This window comes from Triturus cristatus, chromosome 5_2 (assembly GCF_964204655.1).
Source record: "Triturus cristatus chromosome 5_2, aTriCri1.1, whole genome shotgun sequence".
NCBI lineage: Eukaryota > Metazoa > Chordata > Amphibia > Caudata > Salamandridae > Triturus > Triturus cristatus.
Window position 1 is genome coordinate 1,020,672,086 of NC_140588.1, and position 19,881 is coordinate 1,020,691,966.

Below are 19,881 nucleotides of genomic sequence, written 5' to 3' on the forward strand. Positions count from 1 at the left end.
GGTCCTTAATTACCAGGTCAGAAAACATATCTAACGCATCTTTAGGGGTATTAGGTGTGAAGGTAGATTTTGCTGCTCTACCTTTATTCATATAGGGGTTCCCCTTTTCGTAGTGGGTGAAGGTAGATTTTGGTCTAAACGTGGTAGCTGAGCTATCAAAAACATCTAAACAAAATAGTTCATCCGCTTGACTGATCTGTTCTACCACACTTGCGCCTTCCCCTTCTCTTATTAGCTGTTGACAATCAAATAGTACCTGCATGTCACCAACTTCTAGGTTTCCTGGATCTTTACTGATCACCTTTTTGATCTCCTTTTGATTGGTGATTTTCATATCATAGAATTTTCTAAGTTTCAATTTCCTTACAAATTTGAAGAAGTCAATACGCGTTTGCGTGTAGTTAAAATTTGTGCGCTTACAAAAAGAGAGTCCAAGTGACAAGATTTTCATTTCGTCATCTGTTAGTATCAAGTCCGTTAAATTTATCACAGTCGGTGCTACTTCTTCCACCCCTTGCGTTGGAACTGCTTCTTCTTCCCCGATCGCAATTCCATGCCTGCATCGTCGGTTTTTTCGTTTGAGTAATTTTCTTTTCTTTGATTTTGAAACGAAGGTCGTTGATTTTGAGTCCGGTCCTGATATAAAAAACCGAATTCTTCAATTACACGCCTAAGGCAAGCCCGTCTGCGCCTGTCAGCAGCCCGGCGGGAGCCGGGGCCAGTTATGCTGCCCATTTCAGGAAGGATGATTCTCGCCACCAGTTCTACTCTCGTGAGTGTCTTATCCAGATGCGGGGGTCGTCTTGTAACCCGCAGTTGTTCCCTAACATGCATGGAACTCGAGACTTTGTGTGTGGGGCGTGTGGCTTTTGCCTTGAGTTGGGTGTCGCTGCTGGCACTAAAATATCTAACTCCCAGGTTATTTCGGCGGCGCTACTTAATGTGTGCTCTCTGAAAAAGCACCACTCAGAGGTGTTTGAGCTCCTGGATGATAAATCTTTGGACTTTTTATTTGTCACGGAGACCTGGCTTGACAACTCCTCCGACCCAATTGTCACCTTGGCCATCCCTTCAGGGTACAAAGTCAGCAGATTAGATCGTACTACAGGGAGAGGTGGGGGGTTGGCTGTTATTTTTAAAGAGACGTGGGCGTTGGATAAGTGCTCTCTCAGCACGTGGGACGGTTGTGAAGTTCTGGATTTTAATATCCGCTGCTCGGCCCACTTTTCTCTTGGTGGGTCCTTGATTTATCGTCCGCCGGGAGTAGCCCATGCTTTCCTTCAGGCCAGTGTGGAGGCGGTCTCCATGAGAGCCCTTCAGTTTTCCCATTATGTGATTCTAGGTGATATCAATATTCATCTTGACCAAAATAACTCAAAAGACACACGTGAATTTCTTGATATCTGCCAATCTGCACAGCTCTCTCAATGGGTCGACCAGGCTACTCATCTCGGTGGCCATATTCTTGATCCTATCCTTTCCAACTTCCCTATCTCAGTCAAAGCTCCACTCCCTGTCCCTTGGTCTGATCATTATTTAATTCCCTTTTCATGGCTGGTGACCCCCCCCGGTGTCAGTCCAACGGTCAGTCATAAACCAGCGCTCAAGAAGGTTGACCCCCTACTTTATGCCAAGGCGCTAGCGGCCAATAGGCCACCTCTGTCACAAGACCTTGATCAGTGTCTTGCTGCCTTTTCCAACTGGCTTCGGGGCTCTTGGGCAGCCATAGCCATACCTACCTCGGCTAGACAGTCTAGGGCCTCTCCCTCCAAACCTTGGTTTACGGAGGATCTGCGTCTCCTCAAGCAGGGTTGTAAGAAACTGGAGCGCTCTTGGCGTCTTAGCAATTACTGCCCTTCAGCAAAGAGGCAGCTTAGGCTGCGTAAAAAAACCTACTATAAAACGATCTCTTCTGCTAAAAGTGCTTTCTTTGCCACTCGGATCGATCAAGCCAAGAATAACTCGAAAGAAATGTTTTCTATCGTTCAAAGTTTTCTGTCCCCTGTTGCGCAGAGCTGCATCCTACCAGCAACCACTGCTTGGTGCGAGACGCTCTCTGCATTCTTCCGGGACAAGATTCTAAAGATACAAGGCAGCTTCTCTGCCCTGCCTATCTCTATTGGGCCCATGGGTCCTTCTGTCTCCTCTCTTTCTACTCCTGCTGTACTGTCTTCCATTCACTCCCTGTCCAATTTCTTTCCGGTGGATCTGTCATGCACTCTGAGAATTCTTCAGGGTCGGAAGTCTGGTTCTCCGGACGATCCCTGCTCAGCAAGACTTCTGGCTTCAGTGGCTGAAACAGTAAATGAGGAAGTTAATTTTATTATTAACTTATCCTTGCAGGTTGGCAGGTTTCCTGACTGTTGGAAGCAGGCCAAAATTCTTCCCCTACTGAAGAAATCGACTCTCGATCCTTCAGTGCCGGGTAATTACAGACCTATTTCTCTTCTCCCTAGCCTGTCTAAGGTCTGTGAGAAGATAGTAAACAGACAGCTGTCTGAGTTCGTCGAGAGCGCGGATCTTCTTCACCCTGCCCAGTTGGGTTTCCGCCCCTCCTTCAGTACGGAAGGGGCACTTCTGGAAATCTCTGAAGCCATACGGGAGTGTTTAGACGCTGGCGGGAAGGCCGCCCTGGTGCTGCTTGACTTGTCAGCGGCCTTTGATACTATCCCCCATTCACTGCTGCTTGACAGACTTTCGGAGATTGGTGTGTCGGGCGCGGTTTGGGGCTGGATTAAATCCTTTTTGGACGGCCGCTACCAGCAAGTCTGGATACCCCCGGCGGCTTCTTCACCTCTTCAAGTTGGCATGGGTGTGCCCCACGGTTCGTCTCTTAGCCCCCTCCTGTTCAATATCTATCTTACTCCGCTGGTCTTTCTAGCAGAGGGGTTGGGGGCTAAGGTCATTGCCTATGCCGATGACACGCAACTTCTGTTCACTTGGGACAAACAGAGGTCCTCGGTGGCCCACGTGCAGAGGTGCCTTTCCTCGGTCTTTGAATGGATGGCGTCGGCACATTTAAAATGCAATGAGGATAAATCCGAGATTTTGATGTTCGGTGACTTCACCCTCAGGATTCAGAGAGTCTATCTGGCCTCCTGAGTTCCCACCGCCTGTTTCAAACAGTCAGACCGCAAAGAACCTGGGTATCTATTTCGACAGTAATCTCTCCTTTTCTAGCCAGGTTACTCGTCTGACCGGTTGCTGTTTCGGCCTTCTCAAAATTTTGAGAAGATTCCTTCCGCTGTTGCCTCAAGCGGCTAGGGAATCAGTGGTCCGGGCTCTTATCTTGTCCCGCTTGGACTATGCCAATGCCCTCTATGCTGGGCTCCCAGCCTATGTTCTCAATAAGCTTCAAGTTACCCAGAATGCGGCTGTCCGCATGCTGGGTGGGCTGGGTCCCAGGCAGAGTGTGCACGGTTACCGTCGTTCTCTTCACTGGCTACCGGTCAGGTCCCGGATAGCCTTCAAATCTCTCACCCTTGCTCACCGCGCCCTGCATAGACGGGGGCCGGGCTACCTTTAGAAACGGTTCTCTTTTTACGTGCCGGGGCGACACTTGAGGTCTTCCTCTCTCAGGCTTATGAAGGTGCCTTGCTTCCAGCGCCGCAGACTAGGTGGCGCTTCTCTGGTTGTGTTTGCTGCCCGCGCCTGGAATGCGCTCCCCCTCTCGCTTCGAATTGTCGAAGATACTGGGGTTTTTAAGAAACTGCTAAAAACTTACCTCTTCTCGTAGGGTTGAGCTTTAATTCTGTCCTTCCTTGAGTCGCGCCGGGACACTCCTTCGAGTATCTGCGCGCGTAATAAAAGTAAATAACATAACATAACATAACATATATATATTATCTACTGGCGGTCACCAGTAGATAGTTATAGTTAGGACTGTGTTTCCATAGGAAATCCGCAACATTCTATTTGGAATAACTTTGGCGCCAATTGACGAATCCTCGTGAAATTTTCAAAATAAGTGGGGCGCTCCGCTCCGCTCCTTACCTGAAAGTCTCGGGGGGATTCGTCAAGCGGGGGCTGAGAAAAAGGGGGAGTCCCAAAACGCGTTTTCCCCATGCATTTTTCCATAGGACCTTTAGTCCAAGCTACAGCCCGAACGGCTGAACAGAATTACTTGAAATTTGGCAGAGAGGTAGTCCTTAGGTCAGGGATGTGCCTTTTGCAGGTCTGGTGTAAATCTGTTCAGTATTTCCTGAGAAAATAGCATTTAAATCAATATATATATCTATAAGCGCGCACCGTGCGCATACGGTAAAACTTACCGTTCGCGCACGCTGCCGTGCGCGAGCGCGATTCTGATTGGTTGTTATATCTTAGTAAACATTCGAATCGGTAGAAACCAGGAAGTGTCGGCCGCCATTTTGTCTCTCGCAGTTTGAGGGGGTGAAAAACAAAGGTGGAGAACGTGAAAACGGGGCATGGTGGACAGTTCCTGACCCCCTAGCCTTTGTCAGGGGGTCCCAGAAGGACCCCCAAGGGCCAAAATTTCCTTTAATTTATTTGCAAAAAATCGCGGGGTGCGCGTAGCGTGCGCGTACGGTAGAAACGGAAAAATTCCGCGATCTGCGTAACGGGTGCGCGCAGTGTGCGAAGCGCACCGAGCGCCCACAGCACGCGCACGGTGCGCGAAGCGCACCGGGCACGTACGGTACGCGCACGGTGAAAAACCTTAAAAAAAAAAAGAAAAAAAAACATAATTTAGCATTTAAAAACCGTACAAATTCACTGAAAAAACCATAGGTTTCACACACGTTATAGTTAGGAATTAGCATTTAATAAACCTAGCAAATTCACTTAAAAAACCATAGGTTTCACACATTTTATAGTTAGCTGGACATTTCACTCGTGAAAAACCATTGAAATTCCCCCGTTATAGTTAGTGCAGGCAACTATAACTCACGCGACCGCAATCCTCTGCTGATGACGTCAGATATTACATCACTGATGACATATGTGTCTTTCTGAAAAATAAATATTTGTAATATATGTATAGCTAAAGATTAATGGAAGAAGACATGGGTAAATAAGTGTCTAAATACAGTGATGTAATATCTGACGTCATCAGCAGAGGATTGCGGTCGCGTGAGTTATAGTTGCCTGCACTAACTATAACGGGGAAATTTCAATGGTTTTTCACGAGTGAAATGTCCAGCTAACTATAAAATGTGTGAAACCTATGGTTTTTTAAGTGAATTTGCAAGGTTTTTTAAATGCTAATTCCTAACTATAACGTGTGTGAAACCTATGGTTTTTTCAGTGAATATATTATCTACTGGCGGTCGCCAGTAGATAGTTATAGTTAGGACCGTGTTTCCATAGGAAATCTGCAACATTCTATTTGGAATAACTTTGGCGCCGGTCGACGAATCCTCGCGAAATTTTCAAAACTAATGGGGCGCTCCGCTCCACTCCTACCCTGAAAGTCTCGGGGGGATTCGTCAAGCGGGGGCTGAGAAAAAAGGGGGGTCCCAAAACGCGTTTTCCCCATGCATTTTTCCATAGGACCTTTAGACACAGCTACAGCCCGAACGGCTGAACAGAATTACTTGAAATTTGGCAGAGAGGTAGTCCTCAGGTCAAGGATGTGCCTTTTGTAGGTCTGGTCTAAATCTGTTCAGTAGGTCCTGAGAAAATAGCATTTAAATCAATATATATATCTGTAAGCGCGCTCCGTGCACTTACCGTAAGCTTACCGTACGCGTACGGTGCCGTGCGCGAGCTCAATTCTGATTGGTGGTTACATGACTGTAAACATTCGAATCGGTCGAAATCCGGAAGTGTCGGCCGCCATTTTCTGTCTCTTGCACTGAGAAACAAAGGTGGGGAACGTGAAACGGGGGCAACGAAGAGAGTTGCAGACCCCCTAGTGTTTGTCAGGGGGTCCAAGAAGGACCCAAAAGTACGAAAAATAAACGTAATAATTTTTTTAAAAAATCGCGGGGTACGCGTACGGTAAGCTTACCGTACGCGCACGGCAAAAAAAAAATAAAAAAAAAAAATAAAGAAGTAACAATCACATTTATTAAATAAATTAAAGGACCCACAAGGGAGAAAAAAACAAATGTTACTGCGTAAAAAAAGGCGAGGTGCGCACGGCATGGACTGCCCAACGTGGGCGCTCGGTGCGCGAAGCGCACGTGAGCGCCCACAGCGCGCGCACGGTGCGCGATGCGCACCGTGCGCGCAGGGTGTGCGCATAGTGAAAAACCAGAAAAAAAAATAAAATAAATACATAACTTAGCATTTAAAAAACCGTACAAATTCACTGAAAAAACCATAGGTTTCACACACGTTATAGTTAGGAATTATCATTTACAAAACCTTGCAAATTCACTTACAAAACCATAGGTTTCACACATGTTATAGTTAGCTGTACATTTCACTCGTAAAAAACCAATGAAATTCCACGTTATAGTTAGATCAGGTAACTATAACTTGCGCGACCGCAATCCACAATGTGTAATTTCAGATGTCATCATTGATGTCATGAGTGATGTCACTGACCATGTCATGAGTGATGTACTATGTGACGTCATCAGCAGTTTATTGTGGGCGCGCAAGTTATAGTTACCTGATCTAACTATAACGTGGAATTTCATTGGTTTTTTACGAGTGAAATGTACAGCTAACTATAACATGTGTGAAACCTATGGTTTTTTAAGTGAATTTGCAAGGTTTTGTAAATGATAATTCCTAACTATAACGTGTGTGAAACCTATGTTTTTTTCAGTGAATATATATATATATATATTACCTACTCGCGGTCGCCAGTAGGTAGTTATAGTTAGGACCCTGTTTCCATAGGAAATCCGCAACATTCTATTTGGAATAACTTTGGCGCCGGTCGACGAATCCTCGCAAAATTTTCAAAATAGGTGGGGCGCTACGCTCCGCTCCTACCCTGAAAGTCTCGGGGGGATTCGTCAAGCGGGGGCTGAGATAAAAGGGGGGTCCCAAAACGCGTTTTTCCCATGCATTTTTCCATAGGACCTTTAGACACAGCTACAGCCCGAATGGCTGAACAGAATTACTTGAAATTTGGCAGAGAGGTAGTCCTCAGGTCAAGGAAGTGCCTTTTGTAGGTTTGGTGTAAATCTGTTCAGTAGATTCTGAGAAAATAGCCTTTAAATCAATATATATATCTGAGCCAGCTTACGGTGTGCTTACGGTGCGCTTACCGTACGCGTACGGTGACGTGCGCGAGCGCGATTCTGATTGGCTCTTAGATCTTAGTAAACATTCGAATCGGTCGAAACCAGGAAGCGGCGGCCGCCATTTTGTGTATTTCACTCAGAAAAAAAAGGGTGATAACTTGAAAAGGGGGCAAGGAAGAGAGTTACAGACCCCCTAACATTTGTAAGGGGGTCAAAGAAGGACAGAAAAGTACAAAGAAAACATTTATTGATTTTAAAAAAAATCGCGGGGTACGCGTACGGTAAGCTCACCGTACGCGTACGGTAAAAAAAAAGAAAAAGAAGAAATGAAATGCAGATTTAAGTGTTTAGATATTAGGGGGCTCTAAAAAGAGCTGTTGTGTTTATGAAGTGATTTTTTAGTGGTACCTACAAGTAAGTACCGATGCAGAGTCTAAGGTTTAAGAGGAAGACTCTGTTCCCTTCATCAGTGAAGTGTACACCATCTCCTCTATAAATGTCTTGCATGTCATAACGCAAGTTGTTGTGGTAAATGGAACCCATACCATAGTCACGGAGGAAAGCAGAAACAGATTTGTTGACGTGCTTTCTTGCTTTGTCAATCTGTGGACAAAAATGATTAGACCAGTTCCATTTTTGCCTTTGGCATATGTTAGAAAACACAAAGGCAGTTTTAGGGAAAAGTGAAAACAGTTGTGCAAAGGTGTCCTTCATAAACATTTCCAGACCTACCCCAGTCAAAGTGCCTAGGTCATTGCCACCACAGTGCACTATTATGAGGTCAGGGTGTTGGATTTGCATGAAGGATTTCACCAATGGCATCAATTGGTGCCACTTTAACCCTCTCTGACCAATCCATTTAATGTCTACATTTGGCAAAGCAAGGTCTCTCACCATATCTGTTTTCTCTGCATACTTTTCACTCCAGAAGACATAGCTGTGCCCTACAATCCACACTGTGAACATCTTCAAAGGAGAACTGGATGCACTCAGGAGGTGTAATTCAGTAGAATGGTAAAAAGAAATGAAAGACAGTTTGGAAATGGAGGCATACATATTTTTTTTATAAAAAAAAGAACTGATTGGCTGTTTCATACCATTCTAGAATAAAAACTAGGCTGTATGTGTAAATTTATAGAAGCATGTTTTGTATTGGTACAGAAAAATGTGTTACCAAAGAACAGTACTATGGATTTGCTGTTAGGTTTGAAAAGTCAAGCACTCCTGCTCTTTGGAAATGAAACATTGTGTGGCGAACTTCTGACCTAACTCCACACAGCAGTGTTCCATGAGCTGTTGCTATGGTAGCAGGCAGAAGTCAAGTTGGGGGAAGGGTACTAGGCAGAAGTCAAGTTGGGGGAAGGGTACTTTTGGAAAAGGGTTGGTTTTCAACCAATAGAAATGTGTGATTACATTTGAAAAAAAGGGGGAAGCACTGAGATTTGAAACTTACATGTATATGTGTGGAAAAAGAGAGGGAAAGTTTGCCATTATCTGGTTCTGCTGAGAGGAGAGAGGTGTACAGAACAGAGATCCTGGCTCTGATAATCTGCTGTTTGAGTGCCACATTTCTTTTACAATTAACTAATTTTAAAGGTGAGTTTAAAGTTTGAGAGGGGATGTATATGGAAAATTAAGAAATGAATAATAGAATTGGAATTCCTTTTGTTGAAGTTGTGTTTATTATTTTCTGTTTTGGGAGAAATTTAAATGTGAGGAACATGTAAAATAATATGGACTATGTTTTCACGAAAAATTAAGGTGTACTGGTAAAAATAAGGAATACTTTAAGGGTTTGAGGTTGCACTCAGTAATGCAAATGCATTCAGCATCAGTAAGGCTGGTTGCCCTTGCTGGAGTGTAGTGAGTCACCCAGGTTACACATGTTCCTGGTCTCAGAAAGCTGTTTGGTATTGCTCTGGTGAATTTACATTTGCATGAGATGTAAAGGGGGAGCCATTTTTTTGTGCAGAAGCAGACTCTTAGTACACAGCCAGCTGCTTATCCTGTGGAATCATGCATAGTATTCACAACCGAGTGGGGTTTGAGGTTTCAGTTAGTAATGCAAATACATTCAGCATCACTAAGGCTGGTTGCCCTTGCTGGAGTGTAGTCAGTCACCCAGGTTACACATGGTGCTGGTTTCAAAAAGCAGTTTGGACATGTGCTGTTTTCAGAATCTGAAAAGTGGATTCAAAATGTGTCAGTCTGTAAAAGTGTTTATCACTTGCAAAAAAAAAGAGTAGTAAGTGTGCTTTCAAATTGGCAAAGAAATTTCGTTTTGTGACTAATCTGAAAACATGACTCTGTGTGCAAATAGGAATTACAGGCAGAGATTTATTGCGTATTGCTCTGGTGATTTTACATTTGCATTAGATGTAAAGGGGGAGCCATTTTTTTGTATGCAGAAGCAGACTCTTAGCACACAGCCAGCTGCTTATCCTGTGGAATCATGCATAGTATTCACAACCGAGTGGGGTTTGAGGTTTAAGTCAGTAATGCAAATACATTCAGCATCACTAAGGCTGGTTGCCCTTGCTGGAGTGTAGTCAGTCACCCAGGTTACACATGGTGCTGGTCTGAAAAAGCAGTTTGGACATGTGCTTTTATCAGAATCTGAAAAGTGGATTCAAAATGTGTCAGTCTGTAAAAGTACTTATCACTTGCCAAAAAAAAGAGTAGTAAGTGTGCTTTCAAATTGGCAAAGAAATTTCGTTTTGTGACTAATATGAAAACATGACTCTGTGTGCAAATAGGAATTACAGGCATAGATTTATTGCGTATTGCTTTGGTGAATTTACATGTGCATTAGATGTAAAGGGGGAGCCATTTTTTTGTGCAGAAGCAGACTCTTAGTACACAGCCAGCTGCTTATCCTGTGGAATCATGCATAGTATTCACAACCGAGTGGGGTTTGAGGTTTCAGTCAGTAATGCAAATACATTCAGCATCACTAAGGCTGGTTGCCCTTGCTGGAGTGTAGTCAGTCACCCAGGTTACACATGGTGCTGGTCTGAAAAAGCAGTTTGGAAATGTGCTTTTATCAGAATCTGAAAAGTGGATTCAAAATGTGTCAGTCTGTAAAAGTACTTATCACTTGCCAAAAAAAAGAGTAGTAAGTGTGCTTTCAAATTGGCAAAGAAATTTCGTTTTGTGAATAATGTGAAAACATGACTCTGTGTGCAAATAGGAATTACAGGCAGAGATTTATTGCGTATTGCTCTGGTGATTTTACATTTGCATTAGATGGAAAGGGGGAGCCATTTTTTTGTGCAGAAGCAGACTCTTAGCACACACCCAGCTGCTTATCCTGTGGAATCATGCACAGTATTCACAACCGAGTGGGGTTTGAGGTTTCAGTCAGTAATGCAAATACATTCAGCATCACTAAGGCTGGTTGCCCTTGCTGGAGTGTAGTCAGTCACCCAGGTTACACATGGTGCTGGTCTGAAAAAGCAGTTTGGACATGTGCTTTTATCAGAATCTGAAAAGTGGATTCAAAATGTGTCAGTCTGTAAAAGTACTTATCACTTGCCACAAAAAAGAGTAGTAAGTGTGCTTTCAAATTGGCAAAGAAATTTCGTTTTGTGACTAATATGAAAACATGACTCTGTGTGCAAATAGGAATTACAGGCATAGATTTATTGCGTATTGCTTTGGTGAATTTACATTTGCATTAGATGTAAAGGGGGAGCCATTTTTTTGTGCAGAAGCAGACTCTTAGCACACACCCAGCTGCTTATCCTGTGGAATCATGCACAGTATTCACAACCGAGTGGGGTTTGTGGTTTCAGTCAGTAATGCAAATACATTCAGCATCACTAAGGCAGGTTTCCCTTGCTGGAGTGTAGTCAGTCACCCAGGTTACACATGGTGCTGGTCTGAAAAAGCAGTTTGGACATGTGCTTTTTTAAGAATCTGAAAAGTGGATTCAAAATGTGTCAGTCTGTAAAAGTACTTATCACTTGCCAAAAAAAAGAGTAGTAAGTGTGCTTTCAAATTGGCAAAGAAATTTCGTTTTGTGACTAATATGAAAACATGACTCTGGTGCCGATTACGATCCTGTAAAAACCGGGTACGAACCGTCGGACGGAGCATATTCTCCGTCCGACGCGTACCCGGTCGTCAAAATTTACAAACAAGGAATTACGATTCGCACGGGAACACCATTTCCGTACGAATCGTAAAAAAGCCCGACCGAACAAAATAAACCTACAAATGCGATCCGGGAAAGCGCCGACCTGACGTCGGGACGCGCCTAGCCTGCCATTCACGAACCAGGAATTACGATTCGCACCGACGTCATCCCGCACGGTGAATATTATCCGGCTGCCAAAAACTGCCGGGAAATCAGGACGACGCGAACAAGGACCACCAGTACGCGACGGACAGACAGGACGACGCGAACAAGGAGGACCAGTATGCGACAGGACGACGCGATCAAGGAGTACCAGTACGCGACGGACAGACAGGACGACGCGATCAAGGAGGACCAGTACGCGACAGACACACAGGACGACGCGAACAAGGAGGACCCGTACGCGACGGACAGACATGGACCCGAACCTACGTGTCTTCCCGGCCCTCATAGCAGTCGACCTCCTCTACAGGTTCGGACGCAGACGCCGCAGAAGGTCAGAATAACTAAGGGAGGGGGGAAAGTTGGGTGGGGTGGGGGTGGCAGGACCAGGGCAGGCCACAAAACCCCCACCAAAGTCACACAGCACACATGCCCAGGACATACCTGACTCCCATGCCCTGGTCACTACGAGGGGGTGGGGGCGTGTCCAGCTAAGCCAGCGACCGCCACAACGGAAGTCCGTCACCATGCGAACTGGCAACACAACCAGACCGGTCCGTCCCGTACCCACGCCTGAAGAGCGTGGGTACGAGACGTACCACGCCCACACCCACGTCCCCCCAACAATGGCAGGACGGATCGTACCCACGTGCCAAAGGCCTAGGTACGGCCCGCACAAGCATCACATAGCGTGGGGACAGATATGTATAGACCCTACCCCCACCCGCGTACGTATGGAGCGTACCCCCACCCCCACCAGTGTAAGTACGACACGTACCCCCACCCCCGTAGGCATGGAGCCTACCCCCACCCCACCAGTGTAAGTACGACTCGTACCCTCACCCCGTATGCATGGAGCATACCTCCACCCCAACAGTGTAAGTACGACTCGTACCCTCACCCCGTATGCATGGAGCGTACCCCCACCCCAACAGTGTAAGTGCGACTCGTACCCTCACCCCGTATGCATGGAGCGTACCCCCACCCCACCAGTGTAAGTACGACTCGTACACCCACCCGCGGATGTACGGACCGTACCCCCACCCCACCAGTGTAAGTACGACACGTACCCCCACCCCCGTAGGCATGGAGCCTACCCCCACCCCACCAGTGTAAGTACGACTCGTACCCTCACCCCGTATGCATGGAGCATACCTCCACCCCAACAGTGTAAGTACGACTCGTACCCTCACCCCGTATGCATGGAGCGTACCCCCACCCCAACAGTGTAAGTACGACTCGTACCCTCACCCCGTATGCATGGAGCGTACCCCCACCCCACCAGTGTAAGTACGACTCGTACACCCACCCGCGGATGTACGGACCGTACCCCCACCCCCACCAGTGTAAGTACGACACGTACCCCCACCCCCGTAGGCATGGAGCCTACCCCCACCCCACCAGTGTAAGTACGACTCGTACCCTCACCCCGTATGCATGGAGCGTACCCCCACCCCACCAGTGTAAGTACGACTCGTACCCTCACCCGCGGACGTACGGACCGAACCCCCACCCCCACCAGTGTAAGTACGACACGTACCCCCACCCCTGTAGGCATGGAGCCTACCCCCACCCCACCAGTGTAAGTACGACACGTACCCCCACCCCCGTAGGCATGGAGCGTACCCCCACCCCACCAGTGTAAGTATGACTCATACACCCACCCGCGGACGTACGGACCGTACCCCCACCCCCACCAGTGTAAGTACGACACGTACCCCCACCCCCGTAGGCATGGAGCCTACCCCCACCCCACCAGTGTAAGTACGACTCGTACCCTCACCCCGTATGCATGGAGCGTACCCCCACCCCACCAGTGTAAGTATGACTCGTACCCTCACCCGCGGACGTACGGACCAAACCCCCACCCCCACCAGTGTAAGTACGACACGTACCCCCACCCCCGTAGGCATGGAGCCTACCCCCGTCCCACCAGTGTAAGTACGACACGTACCCCCACCCCCGTAGGCATGGAGCCTACCCCCACCCCACCAGTGTAAGTACGACACGTACCCCCAGCCCCGTATGCATGGAGCGTACCCCCACCGTGTATGTTCCAAGCGTACATATCCAGAAATAGGAGGTGTGTGTGCAGAGTCCTCCCAGCAGTGCCCTGAGACAGGAGGGGTGGGTGCAGAGTCCTCCCAGCAGTGCCCTGAGACAGGAGGGGTGGGTGCCTAACACTCCCAGCAGTGCCCTGAGACAGCAGGAGGGGTGGGTGCAGAGTCCTCCCAGCAGTGCCCTGAGACAGGAGGGGTGGGTGCAGAGTCCTCCCAGCAGTGCCCAGAGACAGGAGGGGTGGGTGCCTAACACTCCCAGCAGTGCCCTGAGACAGGAGGGGTGGGTGCAGAGTCCTCCCAGCAGTGCCCTGAGACAGGAGGGGTGGGTGCCTAACACTCCCAGCAGTGCCCTGAGACAGGAGGGGTGGGTGCAGAGTCCTCCCAGCAGTGCCCTGAGACAGGAGGGGTGGGTGCCTAACACTCCCAGCAGTGCCCTGAGACAGGAGGGGTGGGTGCAGAGTCCTCCCAGTAGTGCCCTGAGACAGGAGGGGTGGGTGCAGAGTCCTCCCAGCAGGGCCCTGAGACAGGAGGGGTGGGTGCCTAACACTCCCAGCAGTGCCCTGAGACAGGAGGGGTGGGTGCAGAGTCCTCCCAGCAGTGCCCTGAGACAGGAGGGGTGGGTGCAGAGTCCTCCCAGCAGTGCCCTGAGACAGGAGGGGTGGGTGCCTAACACTCCCAGCAGTGCCCTGAGACAGGAGGGGTGGGTGCAGAGTCCTCCCAGCAGTGCCCTGAGACAGGAGGGGTGGGTGCCTAACACTCCCAGCAGTGCCCTGAGACAGGAGGGGTGGGTGCAGAGTCCTCCCAGCAGTGCCCTGAGACAGGAGGGGTGGGTGCAGAGTCCTCCCAGCAGTGCCCAGAGACAGGAGGGGTGGGTGCCTAACACTCCCAGCAGTGCCCTGAGACAGGAGGGGTGCGTGCAGAGTCCTCCCAGCAGTGCCCTGAGACAGGAGGGGTGGGTGCCTAACACTCCCAACAGTGCCCTGAGACAGGAGGGGTGGGTGCAGAGTCCTCCCAGCAGTGCCCTGAGACAGGAGGGGTGGGTGCAGAGTCCTCCCAGCAGTGCCCTGAGACAGGAGGGGTGGGTGCCTAACACTCCCAGCAGTGCCCTGAGACAGGAGGGGTGGGTGCAGAGTCCTCCCAGCAGTGCCCTGAGACAGGAGGGGTGGGTGCAGAGTCCTCTCAGCAGTGCCCTGAGACAGGAGGGGTGGGTGCCTAACACTCCCAGCAGTGCCCTGAGACAGGAGGGGTGGGTGCAGAGTCCTCCCAGCAGTGCCCTGAGACAGGAGGGGTGGGTGCAGAGTCCTCTCAGCAGTGCCCTGAGACAGGAGGGGTGGGTGCCTAACACTCACAGCAGTGCCCTGAGACAGGAGGGGTGGGTGCAGAGTCCTCCCAGCAGTGCCCTGAGACAGGAGGGGTGTAACACATGTGTGTGAGGCTGGAAGTACACACATGCATACTGCCTACAAGGGAACATGTCCCCACGAACTCATGTCAACAGACTCCATACACATGTACAGTGATCACCAAGGATGCCACGAATGTAGCAGGTGGAGACATGGCCCTGCATGCATGGCAAAAGTAGAAGGGCTCCGTCACACACACAGCTCATGTAGACACAGCTCTGCGCTAAATATTGGGAACACCCTGCAGGGAAGATATCAGGGTACACAGAGGGAGGAATACACCCTGGGACAATTGCACCATGCAGTAACTGCTTACATGAACACAGAAAGTTAGCTAACACCTTGTGATGGCACACAGATCCAAGGGTCCCCCCAATGAGCAGCCCACTACTACATTTCCCACACACCCAACACATAAACACCACCCAAAACCATGTAGCAGCCCCACCAACACCAATACCAGCATAGCAGTAGTGTCAGAATGAAAATAAAAGTAAAGCTTTATTCAGCATGATCACAGTGTCCGTGGATCGCAGGCAGTTCAATATTCAAAAAGCCCATAGGGCAGTCAATAAGTCTCAGCTGGATGGGGGACACAGTGGGATGCGTGTCCCCTAGCTTGCCTGCACAGTTACATGCCGTCGTCTTCCACAGGGGTGAGGGCATCAGGGGGGGGGAAGCACCAGGCACCGCAGGGACATCAGGGCAAAGGGTAGGCGTTGTGGGTGCAGGGATGGAGGACTCCACCACAGGGGGTGGGGCAGGGCCAAAGGCGGAGGCCAGGATGGCACTACACACCTTTGCAAGGTCCTCCAGGGAGTCCCCTGCACCCAAAGGATCCACAGGCCCCAAGGAGGGGGGGGGTCAGAGGGATGGGTCGCAGCGCCACTGTGGGAGGGTGTAGACAGGGGTGGGGAATCAAGCACCCTGACCGGGGACCTCCTTGACCGCTTGCGGGGTGGTGTCACTGTGGGGCTCAGGGACAGAGCGGCCATGAAGGAGTCTTTGGGGGAGAGGTGGCCAGGAGAGCTGAGGGGAGGGGATTTGGAGGGAGTGGACTGGGTGGAATGCGGACTCCCACTCTGGCTGCGTGTCACACGTTTGCCCCCGACCCAGTGGGTGTGCCTACCTCACCCTGTGTGTGCGTGTCAGGAGGAGTGCGGTGGACCTTCCCTGCTGGTGTGGTGCCTGTGTCTGTTGATGTGGGTGCATGCCGACGTCTGGGTGTACGTGGGACAGGCATGGGAGTGGGAAGTGTGGATGGGGCAGGGGTAGGTGGTGGGAGGTCACGCTGCAGGAGACCCACTGCTGCGGTCAGTGTCGAGTCTATCGACCGAAGCAAGCTGCGTTGGTCAGCCTGCGATGAATGAATGCCCTCCAAGTATGCCTCGATGTTGTTGAGGGTCTGCCCGTGGGCATGGAGGACATTAAGGATCGCAGCCTGACCAACCTGCAGCTGCCGCTGGATGTCCACAGACTCGGCATGGGCGGCAGCAGTGGAGACAGGGGCAGGGGGTGCGGTGCCTGGCATGAAGGAGACATGCGGTGACCGGGCACGCTGGGAAGGGACACGAGCAAGTGGGAGGCGGCTGATGGGAACGGAGGGGGCGGTGCGAGGTGTTGTTCCGCTGTCAGCTGCTGGTGCAGCCTCCGCCCACTCGGAGACATCCTCCTCGGACCTGTCAGCTTCGTATTCTGACGTGCCAGTCGACAGGTCCTCGGCCACACTCTCCTCCGCCTCTGTCCCACTCGATGTGCCAGCCTCGATGTCATGGCTGGCACTGGTGCTCGGTCCCTCCGCCTGGTCTGTCTCCATGTCTCCCTCTGTGTCCACCGACGATGCTGTGGGCAGGGTGGAGAGACAGAAAGTAATCAGACACCTGTACACATCTGTCACATGAGTCCAATCTACATAGGTTACATTGCATAGCCTGAAAAGGAAGATCCCTAACATCTACTAAACAAGGTACCGATGTAGGGCATGAAACACACAGTTGGTTGAGCCACCATGCCACTGAAATACCATGGAGAGCATGAGACAATAGCAAATGACAGGAAACGGAGTCTGACATAGCACCCAGGCCCTGGGGACAATCCAGCACTGCATCTGCACCACACAGCGTTGGCGAAAATAGGGATGACCTGGGACCATATCCATGAACTTGAGACACATGCTGCATAGGTAATGCTGAAAACATGCCCAACATGACTGGGTCACTGCACCTTGAGTGTATGTCCAGACAAACATCACACACTTGAGGTTCCGTAGCGATCTGAACCCGAGTAGTCGGTATCATAGTACTGACACGATTTTGGTACCAATGAACCGCAAATGATCCATTATATACATGACAGTGTTTTCGCTGCGCAACTAGCATGAATTCACTGGAGAATAGGGCATTCTGTCACTAAAGTCATGGCACCCATTTTAGTTACGGCATCCATTTTGTTTCTTGCCCTCACATAGTCAATGAACGGACGATGACCCCGACATGATCACCTTGTTAAGGACACGTAAGCTCAAGCACCGAGAAAGGCTGACGCTACATGACTAGGCAGAATCAAGCTGCCTCCCTTGCCTAAGGCCAGTCCTGCTATACTGGTTCTCGTGTCCGTTGTCCTGACTGAAAAGCCGAAGACGATTGCCCTGCCCGTTTATGATCCACAAACACCTCTTATCCTACATTCCAATCCTTTGCACCTGGCTCTGCTCTTTTCTTTCTGGGCTTTTACAATGGGGAGGTTACGATTTTTATGACGGGGAGGATCAAGTAGAGAATGAAGAACTGACAAGAGAGCCTGATCGAATACCGAAAACCTCCAACTAATCATTGTTTGATATGTATTTATTATCTGTTTGGGATACCGGGTTGGGCATGAGAAATATTCGTGTAATGTTGCCCCAAGACATTTTTCTTGTATTTAAGAAACAACCCACTTAATGCAATTCGAACAGTCTCCTAGATTCTGCCTCTGTGTGGTTCCTATGATTTCTGTGTCCCTGCAGTAAATAAACCTTGGTCTTTGACGCCGCCATCGAGAAGCCCGTGTCTCTGTTTACTTGTGCACCGGGACAGGGGGAACTCAGGGGTCTTCGGGTGTTGTTTCCCTGACACCTCTGGACTCTTAAAAGTCCAGAACCTCCAATTGGCGCCCACGTGGGGCGACGTCATCCGGTACCGGTCCAAAGCCTGAAAAGTTCGAGAAGTTTCGTGTGAAGATTCCGGAGGGAGGTACCCCGCTTCATCGATCCCTGCATGTCGTAAAAGTGGCCCGACGATCTCTTCCACGAGGGTTCCCGTTCCCAGACGGCTACAGAGGACCGCTGCCTTGACTGTCGCCCTGTCTTGGACCCGAGGTGCAGACCTTAGTACGGCGAGACATAGACGGGTTCTCCTTGGTGACGTCTTCCACATTTCAGTTAAGTATTAAGTGGGTTGTGCTCAGTTTGGTTATTTGGATACGTTTGTTTTGGATTTGTAGATTATCATTGGTTGCTCTTGTTAAGATAATCTTTGTATTTGGTATTGGTTCATTTTGGTAGGCCTAAGTTCTCTGCGCATTTTGGTTGGAATTTGTCTTTGTTGTCATGACTAAGGGTAACAATTGTTTTTTGTCCTGGTTACGTTGCAACGGGGATTCACGGTTGGAGGATTCGTGTTCGGTTCCTCCGATTGGGACTCCTACATATGAGCTCTATTGTAAACATGGTGTGGGTCCTATTACGTATAATGAAGTATGGGTCCGTTATACCAAGAAAGATGGTGTCCTTAGTTGGCCACCGCATGGTAGTTTCGAAACGGAAATTCTAGATAACTTAGAAATGAAGTTGTTTAAGAGAAAAGCCCGGCCGGCAATGTTTGATTCTTTTCGCGTATGGCGCAAAGAAGCCAAACAGAGAGAAATTAGGAAGACAAAGAAAGAACAGAAAGAGAAAGGGTTGACTTTAATGGAGTCTGCTAGGCAGCTGCATGTCAACGAGACCGAGAAAGCAATGGAGATGGCGAATAGAAAACATAGTTTGGCAATTGATAAATGTTACCCTGTATTGCCTTCTTGTCCTGCTAAGCCGATAGAGGACCCTGAAAGGGATCCTTTGTTGTCTTACCTGTTGAGATCACCTCCACCGTATGCACAGGGTATTACAGCACCACAGTTACTACCTATTGTACAGCCAGCTGCTGGTCAGCCTGGAATAGGTGCTCCACTTCCTTTGAATCCAGCTCCTGTCTTTCCCGTGATCAATGATCCTACGGCACCCCCTCTTCCTGGGTCGCCTACTCCGCCTTTGCCTATCGTTTCGCAAACTGCTTTACCTACTACTCCTACCCTTACTATTTCATCTGCTCCAGTTGCCCTGTCCCCAAGCCCTGTCATTCTGACTCCGCTTTCCGTTCGTCGGAAAATAACCGACTCTGTAACTAATATCCTAACCCCTCTTTACAGGTCCTTAATTGGGACCCCCGTTTCTGACTCTATACAGAGACGTAGCCAGCTTCCTGGTCCCGAGGAACGAGAAACGTTAGATTCGACAGCTCTTAGGTGGATGTCGAAAGCTGCGAAGTATGATGCATGAAGAGTGTTAGACACATTTATGCAGTGGAATGAACCAACTCAACGTTATGTTTTTGACGTGATGTGTTCTCTTGTGCGTGAGGAATGGGAAGATGATGACTTAGATTCCGTCCCTTCTGATTTAATAAATATTCAGCAGAAATTTGCCGCAGGAATGGTGATAGGTTCAGAAGTAGGGAGAGCGATAGAATTAATTTTAGCTTATAGGGATGAGTCCCCTTTCCGGGCGACAAGAGACCCTGATGGTACACCGATAACTAGGAAAAGACGAGGTCAGTATCCAATGAGAGAAGTTCCGCCCATATGGCGCGAAGCAGTTGCCGCTGATGGAACTAATAATATTGTAGCTGCTCCAGCACAATTCCAGAGAGTGTGGATAC